The 22,996-nt window shown below is 45.0% G+C and overlaps 1 long non-coding RNA gene and 1 other non-coding gene across 2 annotated transcripts; both read left to right on the forward strand.

The window, feature by feature from the left end:
- Nucleotides 1–3,488: 3,488 nt before the first annotated feature.
- LOC116857296 lies at nt 3,489–22,877 on the forward strand. Its single transcript, XR_004380732.1, has 3 exons — nt 3,489–3,610; nt 17,943–17,950; nt 22,868–22,877. It is a non-coding gene; the product is annotated as an uncharacterized LOC116857296 (long non-coding RNA).
- Nucleotides 8,191–8,262, forward strand: TRNAW-CCA. Its single transcript has one exon. It is a non-coding gene; the product is annotated as a tRNA-Trp (tRNA).
- Nucleotides 22,878–22,996: the final 119 nt, after the last annotated feature.

The raw sequence follows: 22,996 nt of genomic DNA on the forward strand, positions 1-22,996 counted from the left end.
CAAAGAGAGAGATGGGGAAGCAGTCTCGATCCCAGGACCCCGAGATCATGACCCGAGCCGAAGGCAGAGGCTTTAACCCACTGAGCCCCTCAGGCGCCCCGCAGGGTTCAAGTTTTTGAGAGGGAACTTCCAACTCCTGCCGTCCCATCTGCACCAGGAGTTTCTCCTTCTCTGTTCATATAAGCAGAACTCCACACTGTCATTTTAAGTGATATTATTGCCAGAGAAAATCCTGATGTTCCATATCCCCAGGCAGTAGGTATCTCAGGAAAACCCATATATACCTAGAAATTTGAGAATAGAATTGGTGTGACAATATCACTCTTCCTTTCCTCGGGTGGGAAACTGGACCCCGGACTCATGTTTTCTGAGGGAAAAGTCATCTCCCCCAAAGTGGTTTTTCTGCAAGGCCAAGGCTCATGGCTTTACAAAGTTGAAGAGCAGGAAGTTAGAGTGAATCCAGACCACAGACTTGTGGTCCTTTATCCCTTTCTTATTCTCTGGGAGCTCTCTGTCCAGTGAGTGTATGTGACCCGCTAAGCCAGTTAAGCAATGAGAAAATGATCCATCTCTAACCACTCTGTCCAAGTTGATAGGAGCGTGCTCCTGGGGGGTCCCCCCAGAACATTCCTGAATTCCCACTGTACCAGAGCTTTGTCTCTGAAATGGAGGGTGACAGTGAGCTCACCACTTTCATAGCCACAGAAGCTCTTTGGAGAAGAAAGACACCTTCATGAATCAAAGGATTCTAATCTAATGGCAGGATTTCAGACACAATTTTTTTTTTAATATTTTATTTATTTATTTTCAGAGAGACAGAGAAAGAGTGAGCACAAGCAGGGGGAGCCGCAGGCAGAGGGGGAAGCAGGCTCCCTACTGAGTTGGGAGCCTGATGTGGGACTCAATCCCAGGACCCCGGCATCATGACCTGAGCAGAAGGCAGACACTTAACAACTGAGTCACCCAGGTGCCCCTAAAATCCTTTTTTTAAGAAAAGAAAATTAAATAACTGTATCAGTGGGGTGTGTTACTGTTCCATGGGCATATTCTGTTCCATTGATCTATTTGTCAATCCTTATGACAGTATTAATTGTTAGGAGTCTACAAAGTTTCCAACAACAAGAGAAATAGTAACCTGTAGTATATTCGTACAATAAAACACTACTCAGCAATAAAAAGGAACAAGAAACTACTAATGTGGATTAAAACATACTGTGTAAAAGAAACCTTACAAAAGAAAAAAGTAAAAAAGGACACATAATGAATGTATGATTTCATTTGTTTGAAATTCTAGAACAGGCAAAAATAATTTATGGTGGGGGGGTTGCCTGGGTAGCTCAGTCTTAAGCATCCAACTCTTGATCTCAGCCAGTCATGAGCTTGGGTTCTTGGGACCCCACTCAGCAGGGAGTCTGCTTCTCTCCCTCTCCCTCTGCCCCTCCCCTGCTGGCATACATGTGCATACTCTCTCTCTAAAATAATTCTTTTTTAAAAAAATGTGTGCTGGGGAAAAATAAGAATGGTCATTCTACCTAGGAGTTGGGTTTGGGAATTGATCGGAAAGAACCGTGATGGAACTTTCTAGAGTAATGTCAATGCTCTATAGCTTGATAGGGCTTGGGTTGCTCAAAAATATACACTTGGTAAAACTCAACCAATATACACTTCAGATTTGTGAATTTTATGTTATAAATTTAACCTAAAAGGGGAAAAAAGTTTAAAATGTTAAACTCTAGGTAACGTATTGCTAACCTTACAAATAAAACTGCCAGTTATTTTACCAGCAAGAAATGGGTTTATTTAGGAATAGGTAAGAATTGCAACCCATGACCCTCTTTTATAGAGGAAAGAGGGGAGCTGGGAAGGTCTGTTATAAATTAAAAGCCCTTTGGAGTAAACTGGGAATTCAAAGTATAAGGACTTCTCATTGGCTGATCTGTGGTTGTCGCTCATTGGCTGGGCTGTTGCCAAGAGGTGGAGTAGGGAGAAATCTTCCTTCCTCCTGCTCTCTCCACCCTGCCCCCCACCCGTCCCATTTCATTCTAAATGAGGTTTCCATTTATTCATTTTCGCAGTGTATATCCTGAAATATTTAACAGCAAGTATACTGATGTCTGCAATTTACATTGAAATCCATCAAAAACTAAGATGGACCGATGGATGGATAAATGAATAAATATGTGATAAAGTAAGTAAACAGCAAAATGTTAATAGCAGAATTTAGCTGCATATATAGGAGTCTACCGCAAATATTTCAACTTGAATGTCGGTTGGAAATTTTTCCTAATGAGATGTTAGAAAAATGATAGCTATGGGTTTTTGTCTTAGCAACAGTGGAGTAGCTGGTATCAACTACACCCATATAATATATATATTATTATATATGTTATATTATATATTATATATAAAATATAATAAGACACCAGCCAACAGTTAATATAGGGCTATGATTTTTTTTTCCTTTATTGAGGTATACTTGACAAGTAACATTGTAAGATTATTTATGTATTCATTTATATTTTAGAGAGAGAGCATGCATGAGCAGGGGGAAGGGACAGAGGGAGAAGGAGAGAAAGAATCTTAAACAGGCTCCATGCTCAGCACAGAGCCCAATGCAGTGCTCGGTTTCACGACCCTTAGATCATGACCTGAGCTGAAATCAAGAGTCGGAGGCTTGAGCGACTGAGCCACGCAGGCACCCTTAAAATTGTAAGATATTTAAAGTGCACAGTGCAAAGATCGTGAAAAGATCCTCAAGTTAATGAATAATACATCCATCACTTCACGTATTTAACTTTTTTTTTTTTTTGGTGAGAACGTTTAAGATCTAGCCTCTTAGCAAATTTCCATTATACAGTACGGTGTTATCAACTATAGTCACCATGTTCATATATTAGTTCCTCAATCTTATCTATCTTAGAACTGAAAGTTTGTATCCTTTTACCCTCTTCCTAGATCCTCCCCCATCCACCCCCCCGCAACCACTTTGGGCTCTGAGCCTTGGAAAAAGGAAAGTATAGGAACTGAGCCCACATCCGGGATTGTCTGCCAGGATGAAAGTCATTAGAGGAAGATAACACTTAAAGCTTCTACAGTTTGTCTTTATCACCCACATCGCCCAGAGAAATAATTAAGCAAAGTGCAAAAGAGAAAAAATAGGTGAGTGATAATAGAGTAACAATAAATCCAGAAATGATCTACATGGTGGAGTTCGCACTCAAGCGCCTCAAAATTGTTACGATTCATATGTTTTTTAATATAAGAGGGGCGCCTGGGTGGCTCAGTGGGTTAAAGTCTCTGCCTTCAGCTCAGGTCATGATCCCAGGGTCCTGGAATCGAGCCCCACCTCGGGCTATCTGCTCAGCAGGGAGCCTGCTTCCCTCTCTCTGCCTGCCTCTCTCCCTACTTGTGATCTTTGTCTGTCAAATAAATAAATAAAATCTTTAAAAAATAAAAATAAAATATAAATAGAAGAAAAAGAGGACTATTTATTTAAAATGTGGGACAGAGTATCTTAAAACAAAGTCCACCAAAAGTCAAGTGGAATCAAGTACAATATTTGGAATTTATTGGATAAGATGAGCCCCAGAGTTAGCATAGCAGAAAACAGGTAAGGAGGTGGGGCACAGCTAAGCATCTGACTCTTGATTTTGGCTCAGGTCATGATCTCAGGATCCCATTGGGCTCTGTGCTCAGCAGGGAGTCTACGACTTCTCTCCCTCTGCCCCTCCCCTGCTCAGACACACATGTGTATACACTTGTGCTCTCTAAAATAATGAAATAAGTTTTAAAAAAACATACACACAAGGAAGTAGAAAATGCCCAAACTGAATAACAGAGAAGAATAAGAATGGAAAAAACAAAAAAAAATCAACTTTGTTGAAAGATAACCCACATTCAACAAACTCAGCCATTCCCCCAAATGGTTAAATATAAAGATCAATATAGTTGGTTCATCATGGTCTGCTGCAAATAAAAAGTAGAAAGACATGGGCACCTGGGTGGCTCAGTGGGTTAAGCCTCTGCCTTTGGCTTGGGTCATGGTCTTGGGGTCCTGGGATCGAGTCCCGCATCAGGCTCCCTGCTCAGTGGGGAGCCTGCTTCCCTCTCTGCCTCTCTGCCTTCTTGTGATCTCTCTCTGTCAAATAAACAAATAAAATCTTTAAAAAAAAAAAAAAGTAGAAAGACACTTTATATTATCAACTAGAAACTAAGGAAGGTACAAGAGAAATGAATAATGTCTTTTTTTTTAATATTTTTAAAATTTTATTTATTTGACAGTGAGCTGATGAGAAGCATAAGTAGGCAGAGCGAGAGGGAGAAGCAAAGAGCCTGACACAGGGCTCAATCCCAGGACTCTGGGATCATGAACTGAACCGAAGGCTGAGACTCAACCGACTGAGCCACCCAGGCACCCTTGCTATTGCTGTTTTTAAATAAAGCACCTGGAATTCAAGGCAATCTCTGTCAAAACAGTAGCTAAATACAAGCCAGAGAGCAGACACTTCAGTAAGCACACACAACAAGGAATACAGCCTTTGCCAAAAATAATTTGGAAAAGTCACTAAACAAATCAACTACTACAACCTTCAACAATTAAAAAAAAAAAAAAAAACAACAGCAAACCCTGTCAAGGGGGAGAATCTGGTTTCCATTTGAAAAACTCTATCTGACTTTTTGGTAGAGGTTAATTGTACCAAATCGATTAAAAAAACAAAACACGGTTTATCTGTACAGTGGAATATTATTTGGCAACAAAAGGGAATGAAGTATTGATACAGACTGTGACATGTATGGACCTTGAAAATATTATGAAAAAACTGCAGGGACGTAGGCTCACATCCCCTGCACGAAGTACTATATAGCTGTGGGAAAAGAATTAAGGAAGATCTCAAAAGACTGATACGGAGTGATTTCCAGGATAACTAGTGAGTTAAAAAAAAAGCAACACAAATTGCAAAATAATTATAGTGTGCCATCCTTTATGTAAGGAGATATAAGGAGATAGATATATAATCCTATCTGGGTGGCTCAGTGGGTTAAACCCTCTGCCTTCAGCTCAGGTCATGATCCCAGGGTCCTGGAATCGAGTCCTGCATCAGGCTCTCTGCTCAATGGGAAGCCTACTTCTGCCTCTGACACTCCTCTGCTTGTGCTTGCTCTCTCTCTGACAAATAAACAAATAAAATCTTTTTTAAAAATTTTGTATTTATTTATTTGACAGAGGGAGAGAGCATGAGCCAGGGGAGGGCAGAGAGAGAGGAAGAAGCAGACTCCTTGGTGAGTAGGGAGCCTGTCTCGGGGCTTGATCCAGGAACCCTGTGATCATGTCCTGAGCCAAAGGCAAATGCTTAACCATCTGAGCCACGAAGTGCCCCCATATAGCCTTTTATATAGCTCTGACACTGAGAAGTATGGCAATATTTTAATATGCAAAAAAATTTTTTAAATAATGAAAAACAATGGAGGTGTGTATGCATGTGTGAACCAGAAATGGAGTACAAAAGTCACAGCCTAACTGTATTACAAATAAATAATATAAACAAGGGAGAAGGGCTCGAAGGAGACGTCTAACCTAAATTATTTTTGCAAAACAATACTCTGACTATAAAGCCAAGGCAGTGGGTGCCTGGGTGGCTCAGTGGGTTAAAGCCTCTGCCTTCAGCTCAGGTCATGATCTCAGGGTCCTGAGATCGAGCCCCGCATCGGGCTCTCTGCTCAGCAAGGAGCCTGCTTCCTCCTCTCTCTCTGCCTGCCTCTCTGCCTACTTGTGATCTCTCTCTCTGTCAAATAAATAAATAAAAGTCTTTAAAAAAATAAATAAATAAAGCCAAGGCAAAAAGAAATGTATACATATCTTGTAATCCTCTTAATAAATCTTTTCTTACAGATATATAGATTAGTCATTCTGAAACACACATGCACACACATGTATAAACACACACGCAAACATGTACATATATATTTATAGCAAGTGCGTATATTAAAACTATTGAGAGCTGGGTGTTTTGGTGTCAGAGAGAGAAGTCACAGATAAGGAAAAGGGAAATGACACTGCATTGCAATGCACACCTGACACCCAGATCTTGATTTCAAACACCACTCCAACAACAGGAACTAGGGCTCCTTGGAGAAACGGTTGATTCCAGGACCTGCATGGGAACCACACAAGGCATCTTGTGCCAGAAACTAAGGAAGTGCTCAAAAGAGGATGACTGCATGTGGAAAACCTCATGCGCCAACCTGAAGGAGCTCATAATGGCCAAAGCTGGAACAATTTTGGAAACAATTTAAGAAAAGATATTCTATGGATTAAATGCACAGAATTAAAAAATACCCAGGAGAGGGGCGCCTGGTTGGCTCAGTAGGTTCAGCATGAGACTCTTGATTTTGGCTCAGGTCACGATCTCAGGGGTGGTGGGATCCAGTCCTGCAACAGGCTCCGAGCTCAGCATGGCAACTGCTTGAGACTCTCTCTCTAACTCTCTCTACCCCTCCCCATGCTTGCACTCTCTCTCTAAAATAAATAAATAATCTTTTTTAAAAAGAAAGAAATTATATTCGATGGATTAAATCCATACAATTTAAAAATACCTGAGTCTGCATTGATGTAAATAACTGAACATGTAATATATAAATAAATGGGAAGGAAGAGGCAGCCCGTTCTTACAGAAGGACTATGATGACAAATGTAGAAGGAAAAAGGAAATAGAAAAATCACCAGGAGGCAAACACCAGGGTAATCATTGTTGCAGGCAAGATGGATGCTAAGATTAGAAGGGACAAGTCTGAGAAGGAAACAGGGTATTTGCATAGTTTCAAAGCATTTACCCCCAAATATTTGTTAAAAATAAAATAAAAACGTTTACAAAGCAGGAAACAGCATTACAGTGGAGAAAGAGCAGAAACCGTGTTAACTAAGAGGTCTAAGTGAGTATCACCGGCCCTAAGACGCCCTGACAGCCGGAACCCCCCAGAGTGCGGGACTGGAAAGGTCACAGCATCATTTCGTTGGGGTGGGGACGACTCTGTGAAGGAGAAAGAGAGGAGAGGGGACCACCACCACGTGAAAAGTGAGTTCTACAAAAGGGAACTATAGGGTTTAGGGACGCACGCTTGAGTGATAAAACTATAAAGGAAAGCAGTTGGGGGCGCCTGGGCGGCTCGGTCTGCTGAGCGCTGAGCGAGCTACTCTTGATCTCAGCTCAGGGGATGATCTGAGTCCCGAGTTCAAGTCCCCCGTGTGGGGTTACACGATGGATGGAGCCTACTCTATCTTTAAAAAAAGAAAGAAAGAAGAAAAGAAAAGATAAAAGAAAAGGAAAGAAAAAAGAAAAGAAAAGAAAGCAGAGAAGTGATTATCATAGAGGTGATTATCATAGAGGTGGGGAGGAGGGCGGCTGTGGACCCCGGAGGCTTTGGGGGCGGGGGAGTGGTGGGCAGGTCCTGTTTCTCGACCCGGGGGCGGGGGCCAGGGTGTTCCCTCGGTGATGACTGCGGTTTTCTGAACCCGTGCTGTTCTCCACAGTCCCCAAGCTCTGGCAGGACACTTGTGACTCCCTGGGAAGAAGGAAATGCGGAAATACATCAAAATGCAATCCAAGAAATCACTGGTTTCCAGTTGTATTACACTCTTCTATAACATCCACATTTTCAAAAATGAGTTTTTAGTTTTATACCTGGGGCTGGGAGCAGGGCGGGGGGCGGGGGTAGGGGCTTATGATCATTCTATTTTTATGCTAAGTTCCAAAGTCACTTGGGTTGGGTTTTTGTTTCCCCTTTTATTCCTCGGTGGGGACGAGCGTCCTCCCAACCCTCACTTCCTGGCGCTGACCGCTTCCTCCCGGCCGCCGGCGTCCAGGGGGCCGGGTCCCCGCCGGGTCCCCAGTGCTGGTGGCCCCCGGAGACAGCAGCCCCGGAGGCTCCGGGGCCCCCGGGGGCCGCCGCGAACGGCCTGGAGCCCGACTGTCCCCCGCGGGGTCCGAGCGGCCGGACGGGCAGGTGGCGGCGGGGGCCCCCCCGCCCTCACGGGGTGCAGCCCTGCGCCCCCGCCTCGGCTCTGTCCGCCCTGCGACTCCCTCGCAAAGCGCTGGAGCGAAGCGCTGGAGCGACGTAGGGACGCGACGGAGGGGGGAGGGGGAGGTGTAGGCTGGAAGAGTCTTAAAAGATCAAAAGTCACCCCTGTCCAGTGACCTCGTGGCGCAATGGTAGCGCGTCTGACTCCAGATCAGAAGGTTGCGTGTTCAAGTCACGTCGGGGTCACGATCACTCGTTTTCTCTCCCACGCAAGGAAATGGAAGGGTTAGGTGTTTTGTAATTTCGTCCCTGCAAAGACGCTAAGGGAGTTTCTGCTGCTAACTCCCTTGCAGCAAAGAAGCCAGAGATCTGAGCTTCAGGGGTCCGGCGGTGACCTTTTCCCAGTCCCCTGCGCTGATGTGGGCAGCACCTGGGGGACTGGACTCCCGCGACAAGAGACCCTGCCCACCTCCCCCTACCTCTCGCCCTCCGCAACCACCCCCGGCCCCTCCCCTGTCACAAAACTCAGCACCAGAAGAGCGATTAAAAAAAAAAAAAAAAAAAAAAGACCAACCACACAATAGAAAACAGGTACAGAAAATAAAACGTAAATTGTTTTGAAACCTATAGTTTTAAATTTTTTTTTAAGATTTTATTTATTTATTTGACAGAGAGAGATCACAAGTAGATGGAGAGGCAGGCAGAGAGAGAGAGAGAGGGAAACAGGCTCCCTGCTGAGCAGAGAGCCCGATGTGGGACTCGATCCCAGGACCCTGAGATCATGACCTGAGCCGAAGGCAGCGGCTTAACCCACTGAGCCACCCAGGTGCCCTGAAACCTATAGTTTTAAAAGAATGTTTTTCACTCGCCCATTTTAGAAAAGTTTCTGGTGTATTTTTGAGTCTTGCTTTTCCGTTCTTTTTTTAACCCTTACATATGGTGGTAATTGATGAGGGAGCAGGAGGCTTGCTGAAGACAAAGCAAAAGCTGGCACCTTGCACCCTCTCTCCACCTGCTCCCCTCCGCAATGTGTGTGACATTCCTCAGGCATCCCGACTGCCATAAACGAGAAACAAATAGTTAACTTGCAGAGATCACATCCTGCAAGACAGAGTCTCCCTTGGTTTACAAATGTCCTAGAGATCTACAGACAAAGAAGTTACCTTATCAATAGCACAATTTCCAGAGGCAAATAACTCAGTTCCTCAAGCCCTAAATAAAGTTAAATTTCTTCTAAACCCAAATCTCACTAACAAAGACGCTTGATAGCAGAAATGTGAATGGCTTGCCAAAAGACAACATTGATCAAGCCGCAAGGCCTCGGGTATCCCGGCACCTTGTAGGCCCTCTTTAGCATATGAAAACTCTGTTGAAACCTCCCTTCCCCTCACCTTCCCCCAACCACAAGGTACATAACCTGCCATCTCTCACAACCCGGGGCCCCAGCTCTTCCTGCCCACGGGTCCTGTCCCCGTGCTTTAATAAACCACCATTTTGCACCAAAGATGTCTCAAGAATTCTTTCTTGGTCATCGGCTCCGGACCTCAGCCCACCGAACCTCACCTAGGTTCTAGAACTTCATCAGTAATTACCACCAAGTGGATGGATAATTGGGCTTCTCTGTATTCTGCATCTATAATCTCTCCAATTGTTTCTTGTGTTTTCCTATTCTCCCTGCATTTGGGGATATCTTTGCCCATCAACTGGGATTCCATTTTCTACAACTTCAGTCCTGCTCTTTAAATAGAGGGCATTGTAGAGTGCCTGGGTGGCTCAGTGAATTAAGCATCTGCCTTTGGCTAAGGTCATGATAACCAGGGTCCTGGAATCGAGCCCTGCATCAGGCTCTCTGCTGAGCAGGGAGTCAGCTTCTCCCTCTACTGCTCGCCCTGCCTGTGCCCTCATGTTCATTCTGTCTCTCAAATAAGTAAATAAAATTCTTTAAGTAGAGGGCGTCATTATCCCACCACTGTCATTTTGAGTTCCTGTTGTATTCTCCTCTCTTTTAAATTCAGCTACTTGCTCCATAAAGCTTTCCATATTTCAAAGAGACCATATCTTGCAGGATGCCTCCTATTATTTTACAGGGGTGGGGGGGGGATCTGAACCCTTTGATCATTTTCAGTGGCATGTTTTTGTTCTGCCGGGAATGATTCTCTTTTCCTGGCTCTGCAGAATTTAAAACAAAACAAAATCGAAAGCAAAGGAAACTTGATTTTACGTCTTCCTCATCTGAAATTAGACTCAGTGAGTCAGCTTGGTCCTGCTCTCGAGCCACTGGTGGACAAATTCTCAGACGGATTAGCTGGAGGACAGGATGGGGGCATAGCTCTCAACCCCATTTCCAGAGTTTAGAAGCAGTGACATTTTTCTCCCCCTTTTCCCATGTGGTTCTCTTGTTGTTGTGAACAACCATGATACCGGTTCTAAAGGCTAGCGATCCCACATTTCAGTGTGAGTTTCAATTTGAACTTCTGAAATGGATCTTACCTCCACGGCTAGGACAGAAAACCCTTTCTATGGACTTAAAACTCCTATAATTAACATTTTGATGTGATCCCAAACAAACAATTGGAGATCCCTTCCATTCTTCCACCTTTCAAGAGTCCGACATTCAAAGAATCTATTGTGTATGTATTACAGCCTCAGAATTTGTTCTGGGCAAACTTTTATTAGTTTTATTTTTTCTTTTCATTTATTTATAAACCAGATTTTAAAAGGTCTACTTGTGGGGTGCCTGTGTGGCTCAATTGGTTAAGTGTCTGCCTTTGGCTCTGGTTGTGATCTCAGGGTCATGTGATCGAGCCCAACATTGAGCTCCCTGCTCATTGAAGAGCCTGGTTCTCCCTCTCCCTCTGTTGCTCCCTTGCTTGTGCTCAGTCTCTCCTGTCAAATAAATTAAGAAAACCTTTAAAAAAAAATAAAGAGAAAAGGAAAGGAAACATTAAAGATGGCAGATATTTTGTCGCCCCCCCCCAACCCCGTTTTCCCTCCCAGTGAGGGTGCTTTCCTTAGCTCCAACCAGCTGGGGCCTCGGGAACTGCTTCCTTAGCTGGAGAGATGTTCTCTGGACAGAACCTGAGCCAACTGTTTTTTATCTCCAAAGATTTGATTGGAAACAAATGGAGCCCATTGTTTGCTTTGGAGGGTGTTCTAAGCCAGTACAAGTGTGAGATGAAATCGCAAATGACTTTGTTTTTGTTGTTTTTTAAGATTTTTATTTATTTATTTGACAGAGAAAGATCACAAGTAGGCAGAGAGAGAGGCAGAGAGAGAGGGGGAGGCAGGCTCCCTGCTGAGCAGAGAGCTCAATGCGGGGCTCTATCCTAGGACCCTAGGATCATGACCTGTGCCGAAAGCAGAAGCTTAACCCGCTGAGCCACCCAGGCATCTGTGTCTTTGCTTCTTATCGTTCCTTAAAATACCTACTGTTTGCAAGTTCTCCTTCTCATAGAGGAGGGAGTTAAAGGGGGGTGGGGGAGGGGAGAGAGGGAGGGACGGTTCCCATGACCTGTGGGGTCACTGTGATTACAGTGATTACGGCATCCATCCTGTGTAATGGTCTAGTCTCTGAACACGAATTCACGCCAGGGTCCCACCCTGGGGTCTCACCGCTGCCCTCCCTTGTGCTCCCCTCATGCTCTCTGCCTGCAGAGGACTCACGCCAGCACCTGACGCTGGGTTGATTGACACTTCTGAAAGATCGCCTTCCCCATTAAACTGGGACACCCTCTTCCCTCTCCTGTCCCCAGCGAGCACCACGCCCCTAGTCAATTACACCCACCAACGCGGTTACTAAAGGAAGTTTTCCCTCCCCAAACCTGGTCTTGGGGGCAAAAAGGCAACACTCTATCTCAGTTCAAGACAGCCTTCATAGAGCTTGGAACAAGGCGGAGTCATTTTGGGAAGGAGACTGGGTTTTGATCAATGTTTGACCCAGTACATAGCTGGAGTTCTGGGTGAACCAGAGCACCTCCAGGGGCCACTCTGAAGGCCAAGAGCAGCATGCTCATGGTCCCCAGCAGAGATGTCATCGTAGGAGAAAGAAAAAGTCCCTCTCCTCACCTGGGGACTCACGGTCAGAAACTCAGCCCACACCTGCCTTTCTTGATTCTCAGTCAGGGCCAGTTTGAGCACTAAGTGGGCAAAGCTGAGCCAGGATCTTGCCCACAGTTTCCAGACACGCCAACCAGGAACCCTCAAAGCCTCATCTGAGGGAACACTGCCTTTCTTAGGCTCACAATTCAGAAGGCTTTGGCTACTGCTGCTCGTAAAGAACACATTAATATCCCCATTTTACAGAAAAGAAAATGAAAATAGTTTCCTGCTTTCAGATTCTCTGTTGTCAGAGGTATTATTCAATTCCTTCCTTGACCCCAAAATCTAGGAGACCCTGATACACCTCGCATTTTAGATGCCTACGGACCAAGAGACCATTCTCAAATTTCTCAGATTGAACTGTTCCTGGTTTGGCGCATGAACGCTGGTTCTCTAATGTCTTTTTTTTTTTTTTTTAAGATTTTTATGTATTTATTTGACACAGAGAGATCACAAGTAGGCAGAGAGGCAGGCAGAGAGAGAGAGAGAAGCAGGCTCCCCACTGAGCAGAGAGCCTGATGAGGGGCTAGATCCTAGGTCCGGGAGATCATGACCCGAGCCGAAAGCAGAGGCTTTAACCCACTGAGCCACCCAGGCGCCCTCTCTAATGTCTTTAGAGATGCTCAGGAGTCCCCCCTACGCTACCCCTCCCCCCACCACCACCATGTGTCACTCCGGCCCTCTGAGATCAGCGGACCCCAGTCATCCTGGCTGCCCCCCATGAAGGAATCAGACAATGTCAGTGTCTCAGTCCTAACCCCCAGCTCCGCCCCCAAGGATTCAGATTTCTGCCCAAGTCACTGTGGGATTTCTTTTAAGACTCATCCAGAGTCTCGGGATTTAGGGACTCCCATGGTGCAAGCCCAGGTCTAGGATCCCTAGCACAGGAAGTCAGCCGGCGGACCCAGATCATAGTGCCACTATGGTGTTCCCACAGTTCCCAAAGGGCAGCAAGTTCATAAAACACGGGGTGCAGAGGGGGTTTGGGGGGGCATTAAGTTGGCACATCCTGATACCTTAGTGAAGTAACAGGTGAAATCCTGCCCCATCGGCAGGAACACCCTGCATTTCATCGTTTGTATATGTGAAGTCTTTGTAAACGGTTAAGCATCTGCCTTGGGCTCAGGTCATGATCTCAGGGTCTTGGGAGAAGCCTGAGTTTGACTCCCTGCTCCCTGGGGAGTCTGCTTCTCCCTCTCCCTTTGCCCCTCCCCCCTGCTCATGCTCTCTCTCTCAATCTCTCAAAAATAAATAAATAAAATCTTAAAAAAAAAAAAAAAAGGCTTACAGAAACCACACGGGTGAACTGATGACCGTGTACCACAGTAAGAAGCCGAATTAAGCCAGCCCTTTGAAGCTGAGGGGCACCAAAGAGGAGGGGGAAAAAGCCCTAACAATTATATTGATAGAGACTATGTTCATGAAGATTTTATACGCATTTGCTTATTTAATTCTCAAAGTGAGGCTACTTGGAGATTAGCTGCCCATTTCCAAATGAGGTGGACACAGTTCATAGAGGTTTAGTAACAGAACTACATGGCTAAATTATGAGATGGCTAGAATTAGGACCTCTCTGCCTTTTTCTGGAGCTCAAATTCCTAAACACATGCGTCTTCACGGTGTACAACTGACCCAGGTTATGCTGGGTTTTCACTTCTCTGGTCCATCATCTGAGATCCCGCCCTCTTTCCATAACTCCTTCCAGCTTATTCCCACAATCACGGGTTCTCCGACTACGTGGGAACTCCCAGGGTATTGAATCCACTGCTCACGAAGGAGCCCCCCACTTCTCCTCCTTATTTTTTTAAGGTTTCATTTACTTATAAATGACAGAGAGAGGGTGAGAGAGAACAAGCAGGGGGAGAAGCAGAGGGAGAGGGAGAAACAGGCTCTCCTCCAACAGGGAGCCTGAGGCGGGGCTCGATCTGAGGACCCTGGGATCAAGACCTGAGCCTAAGCGGAGAGCGAATGCTTAACAGACCGAGCCCCCCAGGCACCACATCCTGATCTCCTTTTGAGATCATTCTATTTCCTGGGGTCCTCGGACATCTCCAGTTCCTGTCTCCAGGCTACCCTAAACACTTCTTGCCAGTGTCTTCTGCAAGATCTCCTTCAACATGACCAGTCGAACCCTTCAAACATTGCCCCAGCCCTGTGCTCCTGTGTCTACAAACTCGCATCCCTATTTCATTCCTGCAGTATTATCTCGACTTGCATGCGCTACAGGAAGTTAAAAGGAAATGTATCTCAAACCGAAACCCTCAAACTTTCTCAGCAAATAAAAGTGACTTTTCCTCTTGGTTCCAATCTCACATAATAGCTGCACAAGATGTCCAGTAAATTAATCCTTGAGCAACCTCTCCAGCTACACAGATAGAAGGCTGCCCTGGTGTTCTCTCTACACCCTATACCCATAAGCTTGCCCCCTGGTGTAAATGTCAAGTCCTCAAACAATGCCACGGTCGATATTGAAATCTAAAAGATAATGTTTCCAGGTGGCTCAGTGGGTTAAAGCCTCTGCCTTTGGCTCATGATCTTGGGGTCCTGGGATCGAGCCCCGCATCAGGCTCTCTGCTCAGCGGGGAGCCTGCTTCCTCCTCTCTCTCTCTGCCTGCCTCTCTGCCTACTTGTGATCTCTCTCTGTGTCAAATAAATAAAATATTTTCCAAAAATAAAAAATAAAATAAAAATTAAAAAATAAAAGGTAATGTTTCAATCTCCAAACACCAGTTGACAAGTGTTGACAACTTCTTCTTCCCATTAGGAAGCGCACTTAATAATGTAATTTCTACCCACCACCTGTCGTCATGGGGCCAGAGAAAGCCGAAATGAACTGACCAAGCATATAAGACGGCCACCGGGTCATGAGCCATCGTCAAACATGTCCATCATCTCAGGTGAGAACAAGATCAGGTAAGAAGCCAGTTTTGAAAGTTATGAATTGATGAGTGTGCTTCCATTAAAGCCAGGAGGGCCCATTCATAATCCACTCTCTTTTGGTATATGCTGAACTTAAAATTATGTGGGAAGTAAATTATAGGACACATGGGGACACTCCAGACAATAAAAGCTCCTGCATTCGCTATTTAAGAGAAAGGTGCCTGGAGACGCTGCGGACAAAGCCCCCTGCTGGGCCGCGGGGGCTGGGGACACCCAACGCTTTCCTCCCCGCCACCGGGGGTTCAAGCTCCGTCCCAGACAAAACATGCAGACGCTACGTGGATCAGAAAAGGCAAGTTCGCGCGCCTTCTTGTGGTCATTAGGCGCAGTGCACGGAGTTTTGCAGCGTTGGCGTGTGCCCCCTGCTGGCCGTCTGCTGAATCACTGGAACTGAATTTTGCATTTCCCCTGAATTACATTTGCAGGTGTGCTTTGCTCGCACTATTCTCTTATAATCCCTTTTCTTTTTGTAAAGCAGGCAGCAGTGTTTCCACTTTCAATTCAGATTTTACTCCTTTGTGTCTTCCCTTTTTTTTCTTTGGTCTGTCAAGGTAGAATTTGTCCATTTTGTTGATCTCAAACGTTTGATTTTGCAGATTTTATCTACTGTTTTCCTACTCTCCATTTCACTGATCTCCCCTTTAATCTTTATTATTTCCTTTTTTCTTCTAACTTTGGGTTTGTTATTTTTCTAATTCCTTAACATGTAAATTAACACATTTACTTGAGGGCACCTGGGTGGCTCAGTAGGTTAAGCAAAGGCCTTCGGTTTCGGTCATGATCCCAGGGTACTGGGATCGAGCCCTGCATCGTGCTCTCTGCTCAGCAGGGAGCGTGCTTCCCCCTTTCTCTATCTGCCTGCCTCTCTGCCTACTTGTGATCTCTCTGTCAAATAAATAAATAAAATCTTTTTTAAAAAATTAAGAAGATGTTGATTCGAGAGCTTTCTTGAATATATAGAATCCATAATCAAATAAAAAGATGTTCAACAGCATTAGCCATTTGAGAAAAATTTAAAAGACAATGAGGTATCACTGCACATCTGTCAGAATGGCTAAAATTACGAAGTTACCACCCACAAAGCTGGCAAGGAGGCAAAGAAACTGGATCACTCACACGTTGCTTGCGGGAATGTAATATGGCGCAGCCACCATGGGAAACAGCTTGGCAATTTCTTGAAAATGAAACATGCAACTATCATTTAATGCAGTAGTTATACTTCTGGGAAGTTGTTCAGAGAAAATAAGACATTAATGTTCACCCCAAAAAAAGGAAACACGTATACTCGGTTTTTTATATCGGTTTTATTTGTAATTCCCAAGAACTGGGAACAATGTAAACGTCCATTTGTAGGTGATTAGACATCCATACTGATGTTTATGTAGAATTTATGAAATGATAGAGACATAGCAATGGGAGAACAAATTAGGGGTGGGCAGCAGTAAAGGGGGGAGTGGTGGCAGGAGGGAAGTGGGTATGGCAATGAAAGGACACCTGTGGGTTCCTTGTAGCATGTTAATGTTCTACATCCTGATTGTATCAATGTCGGTCTCCCCGCTGCCATATTGAATTATAGTTTTGGAGGATGTTACCATTGGGAGAACTGGGTAAAAGATGCACAGGATGGGGATGCCTGGGTGGCTCAGTGGATTAAGCCTCTGCCTTCAGCTCAGGTCATGATCTCAGGATCCTGAGATCGAGCCCCGCATCGGGCTCTCTGCTCAGCAGGGAGCCTGCTTCCTCCTTTCTCTCTGCCTGCCTCTTTGCCTACTTGTGATCTCTCTCTCTCTCTCTCTCTCTGTCAAATAAATAAGTAAAATCTTTAAAGGAAAAAAAAAGATGCACAGGATTTTTTTTTTTTTTACAACTGAGTGTGACATAAAAGAACACAAATAGAAACAACACAAATGTCTAGCAGTAAGGTAATTGCTTATTTAGGTAGTTATGCTTATTTACCTCCTCAGTAAGGTGTCTTTGCTTGTGCATTCACCTGAAAAATTCTAAAGGAAAATATATTAAAATAATTAGAATGGCATGACTATTGGTGATTTCTACTTTTTATTTCAATTTTTTTGGAAGTAAGCTCTATGTGGCACTCGAACTCACAACCCACAGATCAAGAGTCACTTGCTCTATGGACTGAGCCAGCCAGGAGCCCCTTGATTTCACTTTTAAAATTTTCACCAAATTTAGGGGCACCTGGGTGGCTCAGTTGGTTATGTGTCTGCCTTCAGCTCAAGTCATGACCCTAGGGTCCTGGGATGGAGCCCCACGTCGGGCTCCCAGGGAGCCTGCTTCTCCCTCTCCCCATGCTGCTGCCCCTGCCTGTGCTCTCTCTGTCTCTCTCTCTCTCTCTCTCTCTCTCAAATACATAATTTTTTAAAATTTAAATTATCACCACATTTAATTAGTTTTACTAATGCAAACAGCCTTTACTCGTTGTGATTTTGCAAAATAAATAAATAAAGAAGAAGAAGAAGAAAATGCTGAAAAGACAAACCAGGAATTAAGAACCCTTGCCAGGGGGAGCTGGATATCTCCCACGCTGTTGGTGAGTGAGAATGCAAAATAATACAACCCCTTCGAGAAACGGTTTGACAGCGTCTTAAAGAGTTGAACATACACTCCGTCTATGATCTGGCATTCCAGACCTAGGTATTAACCAAGAGAAATGAAAGTGTATGCCCACGCAGTGACTTTTCCGGGCATGTCCATAGCAATTGTATTTCAAACACACAACACCTGGGAGCAACTCAGACGTGCGTCGGGAAATGAACGCGTGAACAAACGGTAGCATCCAATGCCATCAAGGCCAAATCACTGACATCGGAACAAACAGATACATCTCAAAATGTTATGTTGCATGAAAGAGGAGGAACAGAAAATAGTACATACTGTACAGTTATAGCTACTTTTTTACACTTGATCTTAACAAAAAGGCCAAGAAGCGATATAGGGCTACTTTTAAAATTCTTAGTAAATGAAAATTAATCCAGAGTGATGGAAGATGAGTGGTCGCTTGGGAAAGAGGGGAGACACGGGGACAGAAACGGACTACAAAGATGCTTATATAAAGGATAAGTCAAATAATTGTTCTCAAACAAAAAAACAAGATGAAGAAAGAGAAAAATTTATAGTTTTTTAACTTAATATTTAATAATATCAGACCCCTGGGTGCCCTCCCCTAAATAGTGGGGGAACTTGCTGAGCACCACCCCAGGGGGCCTGAACTTCCCACAGGCACTTCCTTTCCCACATTTGTGGGCACTTGGAGGGATTTTCTGTAAACGGAGTGTTGTTATTTGAGCTGACTTTAGAACTCAGTGTTTGTAAAACAGCATAATGCAGTCTTTCCTAGAAAAACAAATTTCAATACCATGACTGCTGGGGTCACTGCACAGACAGGGGCTGTGAGCACTAAGGATATCTTAATTCTTTCCCTTTCCTGTTTCAGGCTGAGTCTGTTAGGCCCTGGATCTTGATTATCCAGGAACATATACCCCCCCCTCCCCATGGCTGTACCCAACTGGAGAGGGATGATGGGTCCAACACCCCAGCATGGATGCTGGCCTTGCCACTGCTGCTGTGTGGCCATGGGAAAGTTCTCAACCTCTCTGGGCCTCCTGTGTAAAATGGGGGTCATTCCACCCACATTGCAGCATTGATGTTAGAATAGGAAAAAAAAAAAACAAAACATTAGTGAGGATTTGGCAGAGGCACAGATGCTACCACCTAATCAAGCCCAGTTAAAGTCTCCACACTGTGCCCAGGTTGATGCTGATAACCCAGTATATTAAAACACAGTTTTGTTTCTCAGTTTCCATTGACGGGGCAGAGAAACTGAAGCTATAAAAAAGGGATCTCTCCTGCAGTGGAGGGCAGGAGGCCAAGCCTTGGAGTCCTAGGAGAGGAGCAGGGCTGGAGAAGCCTCACTGGTTCACCCACTTTTAGGGTTGGAATGTTTCCACTTTCTATCATTACAGTTGGGAATTTTCCGGAGCCCCATGGGTTTTTAAAAATTTGCTAAGTGGGGCGCCTGGGTGGCTCAGTGGGTTAAGCCGCTGCCTTCGGCTCGGGTCATGATCTCAGGGTCCTGGGATCGAGTCCCGCATCGGGTTCTCTGCTCATCGGGGAGCCTGCTTCCCTCTCTCTCTCTGCCTGCCTCTCTGTCTGCTTGTGATCTCTGTCTGTCAAATAAATAAATAAAATCTTAAAAAAAAAAAAATTTGCTAAGTATTTTGGCAACTCCTCTGACCCTTCTTTTGTTTATTTTTTAAAAAAGACTTTATTTATTTGGGCGCCTGGGTGGCTCAGTGGGTTGAGCCTCTGCCTTCGGCTGGCGTCATGATCTCAGGGTCCTCGGATGGAGCCCCGCATGGGGCTCTCTGCACAGCGGGGAGTCTGCTTCTCGCCCCCCCCCCCGCCCTCTGCCTGCCTCTCTGCCTACTTGTGATCTCTGTCAAATAAATAAAGAAAAATCTTTATTTAAAAATAAAAAAGACTTTATTTATTTGAAGAGAGAGAAAGAGTTAGAGCGAGCATGAGAGGGGGAGGGGCAGAGAGTGAAGCATCCTCCCCACTGAGCAGGGATCCTGATGCGGGACTTGAGTCCAGGGCTCTAGGATTATGACCTGAGCTGAAGGCAGCTGCTTAACCAACTGAACCACCGAGGTGCTCTCTGACCCTTCTTTTAATCAGTGCAAGTAATTTACCTTCCCTTCCAACTGAAGACATGATAACCAGGTGTGAAGATTTCAAGCCCACCCCGTTTGTATAGTGGAAGTAAGCAAAAACAGAACAGGGCTATGGTCGGAGATAGTACTGCAGGGTTCAAGGCTGGGCTCTGCCCCTAACCTACTGGAGGCCTTGGTTAAGTCACCTTATCTCTCTGAGTGTCCCTTTCCTCATCTGTAAATGGGACAATGCCCTCAGCCTACAGCATGGAAGAAAATGCATGGACTGAATCAATTTCCTTACTGTGCAGACCTCACACCTCCGCAGAGGGGAGACGGTTGGTGTCCATGTAGCCTCACCTCCCTGGTCTCTCGCTTCCCCTCTGGGAGGTGGCCTTGGGCCCTGGGGCTCCTGGGAGATGGGCTAAGGCTGCGTCCCATTCCTACCGGACCTCAATGCAATCACATCCTAGGAAGTCTCTGCTGACGTGCGTGCACATAATCCCGGAAGACAAACACTACAGAGCAGAGGGGTTTTAGACTTCCTATTGGGCAAACACTGCTGTCCTATGAGACAGTTTAGATTCAGGGGAACACGCCCTAATCGGCAAACATCAGGGACCCGAAGCGCTCCCCGAGAGCTGCTCTAGCTAAGAAGCAACTTGCAGAACAGAAGAAGCTTGCGGGCAAGCCCCCACCACAAGCCAACCCTAAAAAGCAGGACCCGGCTCCAAAATCCACCAATGAGCTGCTCCCTGAGCGGCCTGGCAATCTCACCCAATCAGGGCGAGACCCTTCTGACCAATCAGAACGAGGCCCTTCCAGCCAATCAGGATGAGGCATTTTTTCCCCCTTTCCCTTATTAGCATATTGGACCCCTCGCGGGAACCTAAACGGGAACTTTCTACATATAAGCAGATCCCTAGGTTTGCGCAGGGCCTAGTTTTGAGTTTATCCCCGATAAGGTCTTTCCTGTGCCTTTGATTTTGGGGCGTCAGCCTCGTTTCTGTCGTTGGTCACAGGAATGTGAGTCGGGTAAGACTACCCTAAAACTTCCCTGTTCATAGCCTTTGTGTGAGGGTGGGAAGGTTTGGGTTATAATTTCTGTCTTGTGCTGATGAACCAAATGGCTCATTAAAATGCCATGCAAGGGGCGCCTGGGTGGCTCAGTGGCTTAAGCCTTTGCCTTCAGCTCAGGTCATGATCCCAGGGTCCTGGGATGAAGCCCCCCCATTGGGCTCTCTGCTCAGCAGGGAGTCGCTTCCTTCTCTCTTTCTCTCTGCCTGCCTCTCTGCCTACTTGTAATGTCTGTCAAATAAATAAATGAAATCTTAAAAAAATAAATTAAATGCCATGCAAGCTTTGCTCTCCATTATTTAAATAATCCCTTAAAAAAAAAAGATTTTATTTACTTGAGAGATAAAAAGAGATAGCAAGAGAGAAAATGAGGTGGGAAGCAGAGGGAGGGAGCCGGATTCGAGGCTCCATCCCAGACCCCTGGGATCATGACCAGAGCTGAAGGCAGATGCTTCACCGATGAAGCCACCCAGGCTCCCCTATTTAAATAATCTTTAATGCTTTTTTTTTTTAAAGATTTTATTTATTTATTTGACAGAGAGAGATCACAAGCAGGCAGAGAGGCAGGCAGAGAGAGAGGAGGAAGCAGGCTCCCCGCCGAGCAGAGAGCCCGATGTGGGGCTCGATCCCAGGACTCTGAGATCACGACCTGAGCCGAAGGCAGCGGCTTAACACACTGAGCCACCCAGGCGCCCCTCTTTAATGCTTTTTAAAATCCTTGACCAATTTTCTAGATCAAGTGTTTGCCCAAACAGTGTTTTATTCATGTGTTCCTGGGTTCCTATTTTTGTTTTCGTTTTTTAACTTTATCTTTGGGTATAAGGATTGAAATTCTTTCCTAGGAAAAGAGAATGAGAAAAAAAAAAACAAAACCTAAGTATCTAGGAATGCATTAGCAAGATATTATGCAGTGTAAAGTTTGCAAGAATAAGGATAGTACAAGGAATACTAATATAAGCTTTACCCAGATCCATTCATTTGTAATATTTTTGTCCCTTTTTTTTTAAATGTAGGCTTCACACCAAGCAGAGCCCAATGCGGGGCTTGAACTCAAGACATGCGGGGCTTGAACTCAGGACCTGAGATCAAGACCTGAGCCCAGATCAAGAGTTGGACACAACTGACTGAGCCACTCAGGTGCCCCTATTTTTTTTCATTTTCTTTGTTATTTGTATCTATTTAATTTCTCCTTCAGGATGTAGATACAGACACACTCACAATATTGTCCCTTGAATTATTTGAGGTTACGTTATATATGTTCTGGACTTTAACCCCTAAATACTTAGTAGAGATTTTCCTAACTGTTGAGATACTCTCTCACATTAAGTTCTGCAACTTTAGTCTCCATACACTAGTTTCATCTGTTCTACTGCCTCTTGTGTAATTTGTCAAATGACTTGGAAGTCCTTTTTGCCTCTCAGTTACAGGATCTAGTCTGTAGTCATATGCCAGTAATTACAAAGTGACCTTTACCTTCCCTTTTTTTTTTTAAGATTTTATTTATTTATTTGACAGAGATCACAAGTAGGCAGAGAGGCAGGCAGAGAGAGGGGGAAGCAGGCTCCCCGCTGAGCAGAGAGCCCGACTCGGGGCTCGATCCCAGAACCCTGAGATCATGACCTGAGCAGTAGGCAGAGGCTTTAACCCACTGAGCCACCCAGGCGCCCCACCTTTACCTTCCTTTAATCTGGAACGTTTTTGTGCCTTTCTCTGTGGTTTATGATACTGGCATTTTGCTAGAATTCCCCACATTCCTCATTATGTAAAAGAACATTCCGCAGTAATCTATCATTTTCTCACCCATAGATTCAAGTTATTCTCTCTCAGCTGAAATACCAGATAATCATATCCTGTTCAGGGTTTCATATTTGGAGGCACAGATGAGCCGTCCATCCCCCACTGGATGTCGATTTTGATCAACCCATTGAGATTTGATCGATTTCTAGGATACCTAATCACTGTTTGCCTCCCTGTAACTGTGGGGAAACGCACAAACAGAACAGCAGGTTCTTCCTTAGTAGGCACCAAATCTGGTACCTTGATCTTGGAATTCCAGCCTCCAGAACTGTGAAAAGTAAATATGTTCCTTACCAGACCCCCCAGCACTGGAGTTGGAAAACCAGCATTTTGCCACCATCATAGTAAACATATTGCCTGATCTCTCTTCACTGCAATGGTGGCTTCCTGACTAG

This window comes from Lontra canadensis, unplaced genomic scaffold (genome assembly GCF_010015895.1).
Source record: "Lontra canadensis isolate GAN:19392208 unplaced genomic scaffold, GSC_riverotter_1.0 scaffold122, whole genome shotgun sequence".
Taxonomy (NCBI): Eukaryota; Metazoa; Chordata; class Mammalia; order Carnivora; family Mustelidae; genus Lontra; species Lontra canadensis.